The sequence below is a fragment of the Acomys russatus genome, chromosome 21 (genome assembly GCF_903995435.1).
Source record: "Acomys russatus chromosome 21, mAcoRus1.1, whole genome shotgun sequence".
NCBI lineage: Eukaryota > Metazoa > Chordata > Mammalia > Rodentia > Muridae > Acomys > Acomys russatus.
Window position 1 is genome coordinate 10,962,031 of NC_067157.1, and position 18,557 is coordinate 10,980,587.

Sequence of the window (18,557 nt, forward strand, 5' to 3'; positions counted from 1 at the left end):
CAAGAATTGATTAAAAACAAAAAGCAGGCTGCTTAAGCCATGGGAAGCGAGGGAGTAAGCAGCACCCTTCCATGGCCTCTGCATCAGCTCCTGCCTTCAGGTTCCTGCCACGTTAGAGTTCCTGTCCTGACTTTTTCAATGATGAACAGTGCTGTAGAAGTATAGGCCTAAAAAGTCTTTTCCTCCCAAAGTTGCTTTGGTCATGGTGTTTGGTCACATACATTTTGAAAAAAATAAAAAATTAAGCCAGGCAGCGGTGGTGCACACCTTTAATCCCAGCACTCGGGAGGCAGAGGCAGGTGGATCGCTGTGAGGTCGAGGCCAGCCTGGTTTACAAAGTGAGTCCAGGACAGCCAAGGTTACACAGAGAAACCGGTCTCAGAAAAGAAAAGAAAGAAAGAAGAGACAAAAAAGAATTAGATGATACATACTCAATAGTAGCTTACTTCTCCCAAATGGGAGTGGGTGTTCCATCTGGATTTAATCTTTGTATATTATAAATCCTCCTATTCACTGAGTAATTTGACAATGATCTTTTACTGCCCTCACTAGGCAGGTGCTCTGCTAACGAGGTACATTTCCTCTCTTCAACATATTTTATTATTATATGATGACTATTTACATATAGAAGTCCATATTATAAAGTTCTTTTAAGTTTTATCTTCTCAGCTGGGCATGGTGGCCCATGCCTTTAATCCCAGGACTCAGGAGGCAGAGGAAGGTGGGTCATTGTGAGTTCGAGGCCAGCCTGGTCTACAAAGCAAGTCAAGGCAACCAAAGCTACACAGAGAAACCCTGTCTCAAAAAACACAAACAAGCCGGGCGTGGTGGCGCACGCCTTTAATCCCAGCACTCGGGAGGCAGAGGCAGGCGGATCGCTGTGAGTTCGAGGCCAGCCTGGTCTACAAAGTGAGTCCAGGATGGCCAAGGCTACACAGAGAAACCCTGCCTCAAAAAACCAAAAAAAAACAAAACAAAACAAACAAAAAAACCACAAACAAGAAAACCGAAAAACAAAACAAAAAAAGTTTTATCTTTTCCTATGTCTTGAGCTGAGAGTTTCAACTTGTTGTTGTTGTTGTTTGAGACAGGGTCTCTCTGTGTAGCCCTGGATGTCCCTGAACTCTCTCTATAGAGCAGACTGGCCTCAAACTCAGAGATCCGACTGCCTCTGCTTCTTGAGTGCTGGGATTAAAGGCGTGTGTCACACATCTGGCTACTTATATTACTGGGAACAAGACTGTGGTCCTCTGGAAGAGCACGAAGCACTCTTTTTTTTTTTTCTTTTTTAAAGATGTATGTATTATTTATACAGTCCTCTGCCCCCATGGCACCTGCCCTCCACAAGAAGGCACTGGGTCTCGTTCCAGATGGTTGTGAGCCACCATGTGGTTGCTGGGAATTGAACTTGGGTCCTCTGGCAGAGCAGACTGTTGTCTTAACCGTTGAGCCATCTCTCCAGCCCGCATGAAGCACTCTTAACCACTGCGCTCTCTCTCTTTACAACCTTCAGATTCGGCTTTCACTCCTGCCTGGGGATGTTCGCCCTGCAGTGCTGAGGCAGCTTTGCAAGGCGCAGATCTAACCTCAGTGAAGAACCTGGCACATGTCTGCTCTGCCTGACCTGCAGTGTCTCTGCACATGCCTTATCTTATCATAGCCTAGTGAAGGCGTCTATTACCAGAGGACTGGCAGTTCCTGTCCAGGCACTAAAGCCAGAGAGATAACGTTGTGCTGAGGCTGTGGCAGGAGCTGTGCAGATGAATGACAAGCTGGTTTCACACTGTCTATCCAGCGCTGCCTCTAAGTAAATCAGCCCCCTTTTTTCTGATGAGTCACTGTAGCCTCGTCTCCTGTGTTCCCACCAACACCAAAGCAAGGTTCTGGGTCCAGACTGAGGCCTGGGCATGAGTGTGAGTGTGTGTGTGTGTGTGTGTGTGTGTGTGTGTGTGTGTGTGTGTGTGTGTGTGTGTGTGTGTGTGTGTGTGTGTTCGGGGTCACCAGGTACTCACGTGACTCCCCGGGCTCGGGGTCTGAGCACTGCTACTGGCCCTGTCTCTCTCTACAGATCTCCTTTGTTCCATTCATGCCTCATTGTCCACTGATATATCATTCACCAGACACAACCGTAGGCCAGCCTGTGATGTCAGCGCTTAGGAGACTGGGACAGGAGGGTCAGGAGTTGAAGGGCTTCTTGAGCTGCATACAAAGTCTAGGTTAGCCTGAGTTACATGAGACCCTGGTTCTAAAACCAAATAAGCGAGCAACCAAGCAAACAAGTGAAAACCAAAACCAAAGCAAGCACACAAACAAAAGCCGAAGACATACGTTCAAAGGCAAACTTACTATTGGAGTTTTTGTGCAAAGTCCTGGCTTCCAAAGTTCTAGAATCTACCACTCAACTCAACATGCTAGTCAAGGTGATAAACAGTGGTAAAGGGCAGAGAATGTATAAATGTGGCCACACTAGGGAGATCAGGTAAGGCTAGTAAGTGTTCAAGTGTACCTCGGAGCTAACAATCACTATTTAAGATTTTGATTCTTTGGGGTTTTTTGGGTTTTTGTTGTTGTTGTTGTTATTATTGTTGTTTTGGGGTTTCTTTTGTTTTTATTTGTTTGTTTGAGAAAGAGTTTCTCTGTGTAGCTTTGGCTGTCCTGGACTCACACTGTAGACCAGGCTGGTCTCTCACTCACAGAGACTCACCTGCCTCTGCCTCTGGAATGCTGGGATTACAAGAGTGTGCCACAGTGCCCAGGTGTGTGTGTGTGTGTGTGTGTGTGTGTGTGTGTGTGTGTGTATGTGACTAAGGACTAAGTCCAGGTTCTAACAATCCCTAAACTCTACTACTAAGGCACACTGTCAGCCCCCTAATTTTTTTTCATGTATTTTTATTAAAGTTTGTGGTTTTATTTTTAAAACATGTATTTATTTCATATACAGTATTTTGCCTGCATGTACTCCTGCCCCCCAGAAGAGAGCACCAGATCTCATTGTAGATGGGTGTGAGCCACCATGTGATTGCTGGGAATTGAACTCAGGACGTTTGGAAGAACAGACAGTGCTCTTAACCTCTGAGCCATCTCTCCAGCCCCAAGCTTGTGGGTTTTTTTAATGTAGCTTTCCACCTCTGCCAGGCCTCCAACCTTTTCACAAGGACACACTGCTCCTGGTTGAGAAAAGCAGGCCTGATCGTGTTGCAGGCACATCTCGCACCCGATGAAGCCCCTGTCACGTGCACTTAGTCAGTGCCTCCTAAAAACTTGGCCTCATAATGCCCCCACCATTTCACCCTCAGTTAGCCAGAGCATACACATGTTGGCGGTTTCCAACTTTGTTGGGATCAAAGTAAACAATTTGACTAAATTAAAGGTTATTAAAGGTGTGTGCCACCACCACCTGGCCCAAACACATGTGTTAATGCACATTGGAAAGAAACCCTGTCTCAAAGTACAAGGAAATAAAATGTTTTCAAGCCAGGCTTGGGTGCACACCTCTAATCCCAGCACTCGGGAGGCAGAGGCAGGCGGATCTCTGTGAGTTTGAGGCCAGCCTGGTCTACAAAGTGAGTCCAGACAGCCAAGGCTACACAGAGAAACCCTGTCTCAAAAAAAAAAAAAATGTTTCCAATGCTCACAACTACCCCTTTTACAGAAATATATAACTTTATAATTTCTTACAAATGAAAGAGCTGATTTCAATAGAAAATGTTGGGAATGTACCACTGTTTAAGAGCTTGTGTTATAGAGCGAGGCAGTGGTGTCACATGCTTTTCATCCCAGCAGTGGGGAGGTGGAGGCACGTGGATCTCTGTGAGTTCAAGGCCAACCTGGTCTACAAAGTGAGTCTAGGCCAGCCAGGGCTACACAGAGAAACCTTGTCTCTGTAAAAATAGAGGAAGAAGAAGAAGAAGAAGAAAAAAAAGAGCTTCTGTTGCATGCAGGAGACTTTGGGTTCTATCTTCAGTACCATAAATATAAAGATATATTATTTAAAATAATGATTTCCATAATTAATATAATATAATGAATGATTACATAATTAATATTATTAAAATCGCTCCTCCCTGGGGGATAAAATATAGAGCCTGAATGTGAAGAAGCAGAAATGATGTCTTCTTCAATTCGTCATAAAAGCTGGTATTAAAGAACATGGCTGACGCCTCTGGGCCTGTGGGCCCTAATTCTGAATTCTAAATTAAGGCATATTTGTCCAACTTGTCACATACAAGACCAGAAAACCACAAGTTTCCTGTCAAAGGAGCATGTGTTTCCTCAGAAGCCCTGCTGAAGCTCGCTGGAGGCCACCAGTTCTAAGGAGGAGGGCACTAATGGGATCTGCTGGCTCAGTTCCTCCCCCAGCTGGGACACACAGGACAGGCAAGTTAGGAATGTTAGGTCCTGAAGGTGGTCCCTGCACAAGAAGAGAGACATTCCTCATTCCCTGAGAGACAACACTGTTAAGGTCACTCTGTTAATGGGGGAATATGGTTTCTTGATGAAAACTGTGTTTTTAGAATCAATGTGTATAACCTGGAATGGATACATTCAGATCCTACATTCTGCCCCTTCCTCCCCTTCTCATGTGTGAAATACACCCTTCCAACACCAGCTCCTTTCTTTTTTGGGGGGGGGCGGTTTCAAGACAGGGTTTCTCTGTATAGTTTTGGCTATCCTGGACTTGCTTTGTAGAATAGGCTGTCCTCGAACTCACAGAGATTCGCCTGCCTCTGCCTCCCAAGTGCTGGGATTAAAGGCGTGTCTACCAAGCCCGGCTCCAACACCAACTCCAATTCCAAACCTAGTGTACTGGCTGGTTTTGTGTGTCAACTTGACACAGGTTAGAGTCATCAGAGAGGAAAGAGCGCCTCTAAGAGATCCAGCTGCAGAGCGTTTTCTTAAGTAGTGATTGATGGCAGAGGGCCCAGCTCGCTGAGTTGGTGGTTCTGGGTTCTATAAGAAAGCAGGCCAAAGTCAGGCTTGGTGGCATGTGCCTGTAATCCGAGCACTCGGAGAGGCAGAAGCAGACAGGTATCCATGAGTTCATAGGCCAGCCTGGTCTACCCCCCCCCCATTCCCTGCCCCACAAAAAAGAAAGAAAGAGCTGGGCGTGGTGGCGCAAACCTTTAATCACAGCCCCTTAATTCCAGGCAGAGGCATGCAGATCACTGTGAGTTCAAGGCCAACCTGGTCTACAAAGCAAGTCTAGGACAGCCAAGGCTACACAGAGAAACCCTGTCTCGAAAAACAAAACAAAACAAAATCAAAAAAGAAAGAAACAAAGAGAAGAAAGCAGGCTGAGCAAGCCATGTGAAGCAAGCCAGTAAGCAGCACCCCTCCATGGCCTCTGCATCAGCTCCTGCCTCCAGGTTCCTGCACTGCTTGACTTCCTGTCCAGACTTCCTTCAGTGATGAACAGCAATAGGCAAGTGTAAGCCAAATAAACCCTTTCCTCCCCAGCTTGTTTATTGGTCGTGGTGTTTCATTGCAGCAATAGACACCCTAACTAAGACACCCAGAATCTCATTCATATCAGCTGTGGAATAAAAAATAATAATTTATAAAGGAGTGAAACTCAAAGCTTGATTCATCCAGAAGCAAATTCTCTTTCCAACTGAGAGCTTGTGAGACTAAAGTTATCTCTTTCCTTGTTACAGAGAGCTTTGTAAAAGAGGATATTGAAAAGTAACAGACCCCAAGCAATCTAAAAGGTAACAGAGTCAACTATCCCAAAGCCGGAAATCTTCTTTGACTCCATGCCCCACCCACTGTGCATTCTGCACTGGGCGTTGGCGCCCCCCCCCCCAAAGTATTGTGTGACCGTGGGTTGGAGTCTCTGGGAAATATCAGAGTATTGTGCCTGCAGCACTGATAAGCTGGCATGCTAATTCCAGTAGTTCCTGGTTCTGAGAACAGCCCCAGTTCAGGATGCTACAGTAGCCATTGCCCTGGGCTATCGGATACAGCTTTTGAAATCTAGGTGTTGGCAGCTTCTTCTGGAGCTTAGAAGCTCTGTGCACCTGCAGAGTGATCACATGCTCTCCAGACACCCAGCCCTACCAGGGATCTCACAGTTGAGCCCTGGCTTAGGTCAGCCAGAGAGCACTGTACTGGAATTCAGGGCAGAATTCCAAGGTCTAGGGCAACAAGTTCATGGATAGAGCTGGATAGAGCTCTGGGTGTATGGCCGGGCTTGGTGGCTCATGCCTGTAACCTCAGCACTCAAGGAGAAAGAGGCAGACGGCTCTCTATAAAGTGAGTCCAGGACAGCCGGGACTCCACAGGGAAACCCTGTCTCGAATTAAGTGGGGCAGCCCCAGAGATGTCAGCAACAAGCCAGGCATGGTGGTGTATGTCTGAAATCCCAGCTACTTACAAGGCTTAGGTAGAGTACAAGCCCGGGGTTGGGTTGCAGGTGTGCTTAAGCAAGCCCAGGAGCTTGGGACCAGCCCAGAAGACATTGCAAGACCTTGTCTCTAGAAAATAACAGCAACGAACACTCTGAAATGCCCTTGGAGTGCTTTCCATTGTCCGGAAGAATGACATCTGGCTTGCTTGTGCATGTGAGAACCCACCCCTCCTCAAAAAATATGCAAGCTCTTTAATTCTTTACCAGCTGAAAAATCCATCAAATCTCGGAGTTCTAGTACTTTTTAATTATAATTTTCACTGTTACAGGATTTTTCTCTCATTGTATTGTGTGCAGTTAAAAGAAAGAAATGGAGGCTAGAGAGATGGCTCAGTGATGCAGAGAACCGAGTTTGACTCCCAGTACACAGGTGCTGGCTTACAACCCTCTATAAGCCCAGTTACAGGGGATCCAACAACCTTGGCCTCCCTGTGCATCAGGCACACACATGATGCAAGCACAACAGCCTTACACGTAAAATAAAGTTCTAAAAGAAGAAAGAAACCATGGAGCTAGACATGATGGGTGGCAAAGGTGGACGGAATATATGAGTTCAAAGGGCCTGCTAGATGATTCGATGGAAAAAAACACCTCATGGACAAGCCTGATAGCCTTCATTCAATCACAGAACCCGCACTTGGAGAACAGCAGCAACTTCCCCAAAGTTGCCTACTGATTTTTATATATATACCGTGACTCTCCCCCATGTGTATACACATACACACAAACATTAATGGGGAAATAAAATTAGAAATAAAAAAGAAGCCTGCCTATGCTACACAATAAAGTAGTATCTCAAAAAAGTAAGTAAATAAAACAGCACTCGGGAGGCAGAGGCAGGCAGATTTCTTTAAGTTTGAGGCCAGCCTAGTCTACAAAGTGAGCCCAGGACAGCCAAGGCTATGCAGAGAAACCCTGTCTCAAAAAATCAAACAAACCAAAACCAAACAGTCAGACAAACAAACAAAAAAAACAAAGACTGAAATTTAACTTAAAAGTTGTCATCCAGGGCTGGAGAGATGCGCTCAGTCTCCCTGGGGAAGACAGGGACTCTTCTTGTCAGTTTCTCAGTAAATAGTCCAGACTGGCCTCACTCTGAAGACACCTCTGCCTCAGCTTTGAATGCCGGGATTACATGTGCTACCACATCATGTTCTGCTTTGGTTGGTTGGTTGGTTGAGATAGGGGTTGTCTGTCTAGCTCTGGCTGTTCAGGAACTCATTCTGTAGCTCAGGCTAGCCTCAAGCTCAGAGAGCTGTCTGTCCCTGAGTCCCAGTGCTGGGATTAAAGGTGTGTGCCGCCACTGCGCCAGCTCATGCTCTGCTTTTTCATTCTTATTTTTGTTTTGTTTTTGTTTTTTTGAGACAGGGTTTCTCTGTGTAATAGCCCTGGCTGTCCTGGAACTCTCTTTGTAGACCAGGCTGGCCTCAAACTTGCAGAGATCTACCTGCCTCTGCCTCCCAAGTGCTAGAATTAAAGGCATGTGCCACCATGCCCAGCTTGCTTTTTCATTCTTAAACAAACCTCTTAAGAAAACTTATAATATCTATATTTCTCAATTTTTAAAATCAAATTATGTATTTATTTACTGCAATGCTGGGGATCTAGTGGGCTAACTGATCGGCCACTAAACCTCTGTTCCTCAGTTTTTATACTTAGGAACTAATGCAGTGCCATATTTAAGTACTTGATAAATATTTGTTGACTGAACAGATGATTAAATTAATCACTTAATTCATTAGACAAGAATTAACTTGGGGCTGGAGAGATGGCTCAGCGGTTAAGAGCACTGGCTGCTCTTCCAGAGGTCCTGAGTTCAAGTCCCAGCTAACCACATGGTGGCTTACAACCATCTGTAGTGTGCTCTGATGCCCTCTTCTGGCTCACAAGTGTGCATGCAGGCAGAGCACTGTATATATAGTAATAAATAAAATCTTTAAAAAAAAAAAAGAATTAACTCATTAATTCATGAATAAATAAAAGTCATATCCAGCCAGGCGTGGTGGCACTTGCCTTTAATTCCAGCACTTGGAAGGCAGAGGCAGGAGGATCTCTGAGTTCGAGGCCAGCCTGGTCTACAAAGCAAGTCTAGGACAAAGCTACACAAAGAAACTCTGATTCAAAAAACAAAACAAAGTCATACCCAAACCTAAGCATATTCCAGTCTGGTGGGTGGGGAGGGGGACAGACAGGAAGATTTCAGAGGTCTAAGCATGTTTTTAACTACCTGAGATTTGGGAGCCAACAATGGAGGTCAGGCGCTCTCCACTGCACCCCTCAGTGTGTCCTCCAGTGCTTACAGTCTGAAAGGTCTTCCAGTTTATCATGGGACCATGGTGAGCACAGCAGCAAACATCACGTGATAGGCCACCATACAGCCATTTCCGTGTGCCTTGGTAATGTTGGCCTGCAGGCTCCCGGGCTTGTGTGGGGGAAGCTGTCTCTGAGCTCATGGAACTTGGCAAAGGTGAAAGAAAATCCAAACTGATTTTTTTTTCTCTCCAGGCATTTTCAGAGGTTATGCAGGACTTTTGGGTTTGGATAGTTGCGTTTGTCTTTCTTTGCTTGGTTTTATTGCTCCCTCCCCACTTGTTTAAGGATTAGAATGTCTCTGTTACTGAGCTTGCTTCTCAATAGACACTACGGAACAGAACGTGTTTGACAAGAAGAGTGTCCCTTATCCACATCCTGGGTGAGGCCACACCTTAGTTGCTAAAGATCCCGCTTCTGGGAACTGATGACAACTCCCCATCTCACACTTGAGATTACAGGCCTGTCGAGTTGAGCAACACAGGACTTCGCACAAGAGACCTGAATGCAGATGACTTATGACTAACTCCTATGTAGGTCACCAAGGTGCATGAAAGGAAAATGAGAACAGGAGACAGGAATTACTCGCTCCTGTGCAACTCCTCCAGTGTGGTCCCAAGTGAAGAAAAGTTACAAAGCAATACTGGGGGCACTTGGAGAATCAAAATTAAGATGAATACAATGTTTTGATCAAATAATTGTCTATAATAAAACAATTTTTTTTAGACAGGGTCTCGTGATAGAGATGAGGTTCCTCTGGTGTGCTGGAATTACAGGCACCGGCCCTCACCATAATGGCCCACAACTATTTTTGTGGATGGGGACCTGAGGTCCATGTTGAGTATCTTCCACAGTTGGGTCTCTCACTAAACCTGAAGCTCACTAATTCTGCTACACTGGCTGGTCAGCAAGACCCAGGGATCCTATCACCTCCCACACCCCCCTCCAGCCCCCCACCCCCCCCACTGCCCCCCACCCAGCACCGGGATTACAGGATGTACCACTGCTCCGTTCCCTGCTGTTTATGTGGGTGCAAGGAATACAAACTCAGGCTTTCACACTTCCATGGCAAATACTTTACTGACAGAGCCATTCATAATTTTTTTTTAACAAAATAAAATGTTTAATTTAGAAAGATGGAATAACAATCTTTGCAAGTAAATCTTAGAAAAGATTATGTTGAGCCAGGCTTGGTGGTGCAAGCCTTTAATCCCAGCACTCAGGAGGCAGAGGCAGGCAGATCACCGTGAGTTTGAGGCCAGCCTGGTCTACAAAGTAAGTCCAGGACAGCCAGGGCTATTGCACAGAGAAATCTTGGGGAAAAAGGGGGCAGGGCTGGAGAGATGGCTCAGAGATTAAGAGCATTGACTGCTCTTCTAGAGGTCCTGAGTTCAATTCCCAGCATCCACATGGTGGCTCACAACCATGTGATCTAATGCCCTCTTCGGTCATTCATGAAGGCAGAGCACTGTATACATAATAAATAAGAAAATCTTTAAGAAAAGAAAGAAAGAAAGAAAGAAAAGATAAGATCATGTTGAATGAGGTAAGTCCCAGAAAGACAAAGACCAAATGCTCTTTCATGTATGCCTCCTAGCGCCAAATCTTCAGGTGTGAGCACAGGACTTAGAGTAACTCCTTAGACCATAAAAATAAAATGGGACCATGGAGGTGGGTGAGCACTAGTGAAGAGAATGGCAGAATATAAATAATATGAAGGAGGAAACGGGGAAAATGGGAAAACCTTAATTGGGAAGGGGTGAAGTGCATGAATACAGACAGGGAGAGAGGAGACGGGAAATAACAGTAAGACTGTTTGAAAAGGCCATAAGGAAACAAAGATTTTTGGTTTTGTTTCTTTGTTTTTTTGATTTTTGGAGACAGGGTTTCTCTGTGTAGCCTTGGCTATCCTGGAGTCGCTTTGTAAATCAGGCTGGCCTCGAACTCACAGCGATCCACCTACCTCTGCCTCACGAGTGCTGGGATTACAGGCGTGCGCCACCACACCCAGCTATTATATGTAATTTTAGGTAAATAAAAAATACCTTGAGCTGGGCATTGTGGAGTCCAGGAAAGTCAAGATAACACAAAGAAACTCTGTCTCAAAATACTTTTTAAAAAAATTACATATAGTGTGTGTGTGTGTGTGTGTGTGTGTGTGTGTGTGTGTGTGTGTGTGTGTGTACCAAGTCAGGGCAATACAAGGGACACCAAGATAGGATGCTGCTATTGCCTTAGTCACCTACCAGAGGTTGAAGTTAAGCCTCTGCTTCTGAAGACATCATGCCCACCAAGACTCAAGCCAGATTTGACCTGAACGCCTCCTCCATGAGGACCAGCTGCATAAGTGCCAGAAGGTGCCATGTAAACTGCCAGGGAAGGAAACAACCTCAGGGACCAGAATAGGAAGATATTCCTAAAAGGTGTAATAGTGACACTCATGTCTTGGTAGTAACCAACTGCTGTCTAATTAGACTTCAAGCCCACTACTTGGGGCAAGTTAGTGATCACGAGTCTTGCAGAAGCACCTCCTACCAACACGTCACAGACCCAGCATAATTACTGACTGCATTCTAAATATTAACTCTTATATCACAGGTGTAACAACTGTCACTGTCATCAGAGATTTTTTGTTTACAAAAGATGGAGACCACTATAGAAAACAACTGCAGGTCAAAATCCAAAACAAAGTGATCTGGGGGTATCTAGTCTTAATGAATACACCCACAACACAGCCACTTTAATCCTAGCACTTGGGAGGCAGAGGCAGGTGGCTTTCTATTTCAGTCCAGCCTGGTCTACATAGCGAGTTCCAGTACAGTCGGGGCTACATAGAGAAAACCATATTTCACAAAAGATATAAGACAGAAAGCCATTTACAGTACAACTCCTTCCCCTGCCTAAGGCTCAGGAACATCATGGAACGTGGGAAAGAAAGCTTTTACCAAAAGATTCAAATGTCTTTTGTAAGAGTGTTTCCTAGAAATGGAGGGGAAAACCACACACTCATGATGCCTCACCAATATGGCTGCCTAAACAGGATCTGTACAGTGACAGCATAACACCAATAGAAACAATAACATGGAAGGGGAAATCTCACTGGGAAATCCCACATCTAGACAAAGAACTACAGGCAACTACGGACTACTGAGAATGGGAGAATTGTCGGATGGCAGTGCATGCCTTTAATCCCACCACTCAAGAGACAGAGGCAGAGGCAGGCAGATCTCTGGGAGGCCAGCCTTGGCTACAAAGCAAGTCCAGGGCAGCCAAGATTACACAGAAAAACCCTGTCTCAAAAAACCAAAAAAAAAGCCGGGCGTGGTGGCGCACGCCTTTAATCCCAGCACTCGGGAGGCAGAGGCAGGCGGATCGCTGTGAGTTCAAGACCAGCCTGGTCTACAAAGTGAGTCCAGGATGGCCAAGGCTACACAGAGAAACCCTGTCTCGAAAAACCAAAAAAAAAAAAAAAAAAAAAAAAAAAAAAAAAAAAATTAGTCCTCCACAGCAAAGAGCCCCCTAATGGGCTAATACCATCAGCTCTGAAATCATATACAAATACCACCAATGTTGTGGCAGTTGTATTTGTAAATTTACATGCCTCTCTCTCTCTAAAAAAAAAAAATATATATATATATATATGTGTGTGTGTGTGTGTGTGTGTATGTGTGTGTGTGAAAATACAATTAAAGAAAAAGAAGTTATGAATTTGAGAGTGAGTGAAGGAGGAACATGGAAAGGATGAGAAGGAAAGAGAAGTGAGAAATTATGTAATTATACTTTAATTAATTAATGAAATTAATTTTTTTTCAAGACTGGGTTTCTCTGTGTAGCCTTGGCTTTCCCGGACTCTCTTTGTGGACCAGGCTGGCTTTGAATTCACAGAGCTTCTCCTGCTTCTGCCTCTCCAAGTGCTGGGATTACAGGAGTGCACCCCGTACCAGACTACTAACAGTTTTCTTAAAGTTGACCTTTGGAGGGCTGTAGGTGTAGCTTGGTGGTACAGCACTTCCTCTGAGTTTAATCCACGATGTGGCAAAAACAACAAATACATAAACAAATCTACTAGTTAACTAATTGAAGCATTAACTAGATAAATTGAAGTAATTACCGTGACATTATTTTTCTTAGGAAAAATTTTTTTTAAGATTTATTTTGAAATCCAAGATGGTGACAGTAGTGGTGTGTGCATCCTGGTGTCTCTACTGCGGGTCCACTGACCCAGGAAAGAGAGAGCTTGGCTCTCACCAATGTCCTGGTACTGCACTGAGCTAGAGTGAAAATTCTCAATGTTTTCCTGAAATCAAGCCATGGAGGGCAGTAAAGACCTGAGTCAGTCGCCTATTCCTATCTCAGCATCAGGACCAAGTCCCAAGGAGTCCCAAACCCTCTCCTATAACCCTCATCTGACTCAGCCACAAGCCACTTCTGACCGGCCATAAAGATAAGAAAAAGGGAACCTGCCCCCTCACTAAAGCAGCACCGGCCTCAGCACCAGCATGGAGCACTATTCTGCAAGGGGACCACAGAAGTGCATGGGACATTAAGCTCCTGTTTCTATGTATCAAATGGTGACAATTATACCTACCCATCTTCCATCCCTTTGCTGTGGGAGGAGCTAGCTAAAACAAATCATTTAAACTTTAAAAATATATATTTATTGGGGGTTGGAGAACTAGCTCCATGCTTATGAGCCCTGGCAGCTCTTCCCAAGGACCTGGGTTTAATTCCCAGCACCCACATAGCAGCTCATAGCTGTCTCTCACTCCAGTTCCAGAGGATCCAACACCCTCACACGGACATACATGCAAGCAAAACCTCAATGAACATAAAATAAAAATAAATGATTAGCTGGGTGCAGTGGCACACGCCTATAATCCCAGTACTTGAGGAGGCCGAGACAGACAGATTCCTGTGAGTTCGAGACCAGCCTGGTCTACAAAGCGAGTCGTCCAGGACAGCCAAGGCTACACAAGAAACTCTATCTCAAAAAACTAAAAAATAAATAGATTAAAAATTACTTATTTGTATTTGAGTAAATGTTTTGCCTGCATATGTGTATAAGCACCACATATGTGCCTTGTGCCTGTCTATTACTATGAAGAGACACCATAACCAAGGCAACTTTTATAAGAGAAATCATTTAACTCGGGGCTTGGTTACAGTGTCCAAGGTTTAGTCCGCTGCCATCACTCCGGGAGGCATAAGAGAGTGAGCCAGAAGGGGGATTTATTTCTTCAGTACGGTTATTTTATTGGATCATTTTTGTGTATACACTATAAAAAGCAGAACACCGGCTTCCAGTAAGATGGGTCAGTACACAAAGGAGCTTGCTGCCAAGCCTGATGACCTGAGTTTGAACCCGGGGTCCACATGGCGGAAGGAGCGATCTGACTCCGACAAATTGCCCTCTGACTTCACATAAGCGCATAGCAAGCCCACCTCCCATAAATAAATGTGGTAAAGTTTAAAGCCCACAATTCCATTTGCTTTTGACTTGCTCCAGCCCTGTCCTCCTTGTTTTAAAACGATTTGTTTGCCTGGTGGTTCTGCAGAGCTCTGGTGAAGCCATGTGCGTCCATTTTGAAACTTAAATGTATTGTTTCTTGGGTAAGTTCTCTCGCTAGGGCTCCTATTACTTAGATGTGGGGACTTTTGACTAATTGTCCAATTTCTTTACCAATTCGCTCCTATATTCATTTCTGACTCATCTTACATTTTTTTCAGAGGTCTGTTCAAATTTATCTCTTACCCTTTTCGTTGTGGCTGTTTCGCTTTTTCTCTAACTAAAACCAAGACGAACCAAACTTAGTTCTATTCATTTCCAAGCCCTTCTCTTGATTAGTTGAAGGTTTCTTGTTTGTATTATTCTGGTTTTGTTTGCTAGGTCAAGTGTTTTCTCTTACTCCTGTGGGACGTATTTATGCCGTGCTAGCCCGAGGAGTTTGCTTTCTGTGCGGTTTCCATTTCCCCTGGATTCCTTTTTCTCTTAACATCCATATTATTCCCTCATTGCTGCTGAAAGATTTCTTCCAAACCTTATTGAAGACCTTATTGTGACCTTATTGAAGCGTCACAAAACAGAATAAGCTCTGTGTGTGTGGTCCTCATGTGGAGATGGGGTGGGGAGGATGGGGTCCTGACCAGGATGGGTCGTACATAAAAGACACATCACTTGAAGCTCCTCAGTTCCTGCAGGACAGAAGGCTGTTGGCCTGAAGAGAACTGAGCCTGGGCTGCCATTAGATGTCAGAACACACAGTCAACGAGGCTGGTTTTCCCTAGTAGTTCATACATGAATTTATTTATTTATTTAGTTTTTCGAGACAGGGTTTCTCTGTGTTATCTTGGCTGTCCTGGACTCTATTTGTAGACCAGGCTGGCCTCGAACTCACAGAGACCCGCCTGCCTCTGCCTCCCGAGTGCTGGGATTACAGGCGAGTGCCACCACTACTGGCTAGCATTAAATATTTTAAGGAAACTTTATCTCAGGGCTGGGGAGATGGTTCAGCAGTTTAGAGCACCATCTGCTCTTCCAGAGGTCCTGAGTTCAATTCCCAGCAACCACATGGTGGCTCGCAACCATCTATAATGTGATCTGATGCATACTGTATACATAATAAATAAATCTTTAAAAAAAAAAAAAGTTTAGGATCTAATCCACAGGCAATAGTTAGGTTTTTTCAATTATCCCAGTGTTATTATTCATAATTCTTTCTCACATTTTATAATCCAGTTCAGGATCTCACATTGCATCTCATTTTTAATCTTTTTAAAATCTCAATAGTGCTATGGTTTCTGTCTTTTCTGACCTTGGCATTTTTTCATTTATTTGATTTGATTTGTGGGTCTATCTGTGTGAGTATGAACACTTGTGCACAGGTATACAAAAGGCCAGAAGAGGGTGTCAGACCCCCAGAATTGGAGTTACAGGTGATACTGAGCCGGGATGTGGGTGCTGGAAGCTGAGCGCAGGTCATGTGCAAGCTTAGCTGTGCTCAGGCAGCTCCAGCCCCTCATATACTTGGAAAAACAATCCCTTTTTTGGTAAGATGTTTGTGAATGGCTTTCAATAACATTTCTACTTCTTCCTTCTAACATAATTCTTTTTCTTTTTCTTTCTTTCTTTCATTTCATTTTATTTTATTTTATTTTATTTTATTTATTTATTTTTGAGACAGGGTTTCTCTGTATAGCCTGGGTTGTCCTAGAACTCCCCTGTGGACCAGAGATCCACCCGACTCTGCCTCCTGAGCTGGGATTAAAGGCGTGTGCCACCATTGCCTGACTTCTAACACAATTAATTCTTCAAATGCCTTCCAAATAAGTGTGTGTGCGCCTTTGCCTACAAAGGTTAGTAAGTTCGGTTTTTTGACATATAAAAAAATGGCTTTTTTTTGGCCGGGTGTGGTGGCTCATGCCTTTAATCCCAGCACTCGGGAGACAGAGGCAGGCGGGTCGCTGTGAGTTCGAGGCCAGCCTGGTCGACAAAGCTAGTCTAAGACAGCCAAGACTACACAGAGAGACCCTGTTTGGAAAAACCGAAAAAGAAAAACTTAAAAAATAAATAATAATAAAAAGGAAACAAATAAAAACAAACAAAACCAAAACTTTCTTTTTAATCCTTTAGATAAGACCTGGAGATCGGGGCGGGGGGGGGGGGGGGGGGGGGGCGGTTGCAAAATGGCAGCAGCTACGCGCTCCGGCTCCAGCCTCCCACTGTTGGACTGCCTGACCTGGGCAGGTAAACCTCCACCTGGCTTACAGCTGGGTGTAGTGAAAGGAGGCAAGCCAATTGAGAAGCTGATTATTTATTGATGAGAAATATTACGTATTTGAGAGGGGCCCTGATCTGTGTGACTTTACCATCACCAGTCTTGCTCTCGCGTCTACACGGCACTGGTTTCCCTCAAGCACCTGAAGAGAGTTTTCCTGATAGATCTCAACAGCACACACGGCACTTTGCCGGGTCACATTTGCTTGGAACCTCACAAGCTTCAGCAGATCCCCCCATCGACTCCACGGCCTCGTTTGGTGTGTCCCCAAGGGCATACACTCTTCCAGAGAAGCCGCAGACGAGAAGACGCGTGGAGACGGCGATGAGCTCAAGGGCTCGTTGGGACTTCCAGAAGAGGAGACCGAGCTTGTTAACCGGATGGAGTGCGACACCGCCCACAAGCGGATATCAACCCTCAGCATTAAGGAGGGAAACCTGGACATTCAGAGACCGAAGAGGAAGAGGAAGAACTCAAGGGTGACTTTCAGTGACAATGATGAGATCATCAACCCAGAGCACTTGGATGCCTTGGTTGGTCGGTCGCTTCCGGAACTTGGTGCTGACGTCACTGGTTCCCATGAAGAAGAAGCAAATGGAGGTCTCTAGCCCTCTGGGCCTGGAGGAGTCAGGGAGCAGGCGGATGCAGAACTTTGCCCCCAGCGGAGGACTCTGGGGGGGGGGGGGCTGCCCCCCAACCATGTGACATCCAATGGCCAGCGCTCATTGGTGGCTTGCCCATGCCCGAACCTCACCCCTGATGAGAACTTGACTTCTGTTGTGCCATCAGCAATGACCATAGAAGCCACACCAAACCCTGTAGTCTATAACCCTGAAGCTGCAAATGAATCCAAGAAGAAGAAATATGCGAAGGGGGCGTGGCGGGCCAAGAAGCCCATACGTTCCTTACTCATTTGATATTTTTGGTTATGGAGAGGGTGAGGATGGGGGGAGGGTATGGGTGGAGGGAGTGACAAGGGGAGCTAATGAACTGGGGAGAAAACTTTCCGTGTGTGCAGTATACCTTTCAGAAAGTCTCCTGGGGTCCTAACCATGTAATGCTGAGACTAGGGGTGGGGCCAAAGTCCCAGGGAAGACTTGAGTCAGAACACTTGGGGCTTTAGAGAAAGGTTTTCCAGGTCCTTCTGAGCAGGCTGCCCTGGCGCTCTCTTAGTGGTGCCTCTTCTTAGGACTGTTTTCATGTGGAATGGGTGGAGTCCAGAGCTGGGGAGGGACGGGAGCCTCACTTGCATTCATTCTGGTCCCCTCGTGAGTCCCAGGTAGCCAAGTGGTTGCCATGGATCCCATGTTGGTTGACCTTGTTCATTTTAAACCAAGGTGTAAACTCAAGTGTTCTCTTGGGTCTATGGTATTGAGATCCAATAGTTAGGCTTCTCTGCTCTGTCCTTTCTGGTGGAATGAGGTCATTTTGAGTTCCCTTTGTCTGTGGCCAGTGTCACAGGCACAGGGTTATGGGGTTTACAGTATTGTTGGGCTTTACCTATTGTCCTTGTCCGTACTGAACCCTCCACTTGCCTCATTCCCATTTAGTTCAAGCACTGCTGTCCTTCCCGCGGCGACACCTGTTGTGTGCTGTGAGGCCATTTCTTAGAGAGTGACCAGTGGGGGCAGTTCCCTGTGAACGGGAAGACTACTTTGCAAGGACCAGGTTTATGGTAGGAGGACATGCTCAGCTGTTGGTTTGGGGGCTCCCCTGACATCCCCCCCCATAAAGAGTTCTGGTTATTCAGAGCTCTAGGCTAGACCTGGCTAACCGGAGACAAGGTAGGAACCACTGTACATTTGTGTAATAGGCCTTTGCTGCTTTAAGTGTAGCTTTTTACCTGTAACCTTTATTACATTGTAAATTAAATAAATGTAACTTTTGTTATTACACACACACACACACACACACACACACACAAGACGTGCCAGTCATGGTGGCACATATCTTTAATCCCAGCACTTGGGAGGCAGAGGCAGGCAGATCGCTGTGAGTTCCAGACCAGCCTGGTCTACAAAGTGAGTCCAGGACAGCCAAGGCTACACAGAGAAACCCTGTCTCGA

The 18,557-nt window shown here is 45.4% G+C and overlaps 1 pseudogene; it reads left to right on the forward strand.

Moving 5' to 3' along the window:
* The first annotated feature begins 16,399 nt into the window (after positions 1-16,399).
* On the forward strand, positions 16,400-17,408 carry LOC127205326 (nuclear inhibitor of protein phosphatase 1-like; annotated as a pseudogene).
* Positions 17,409-18,557: the final 1,149 nt, after the last annotated feature.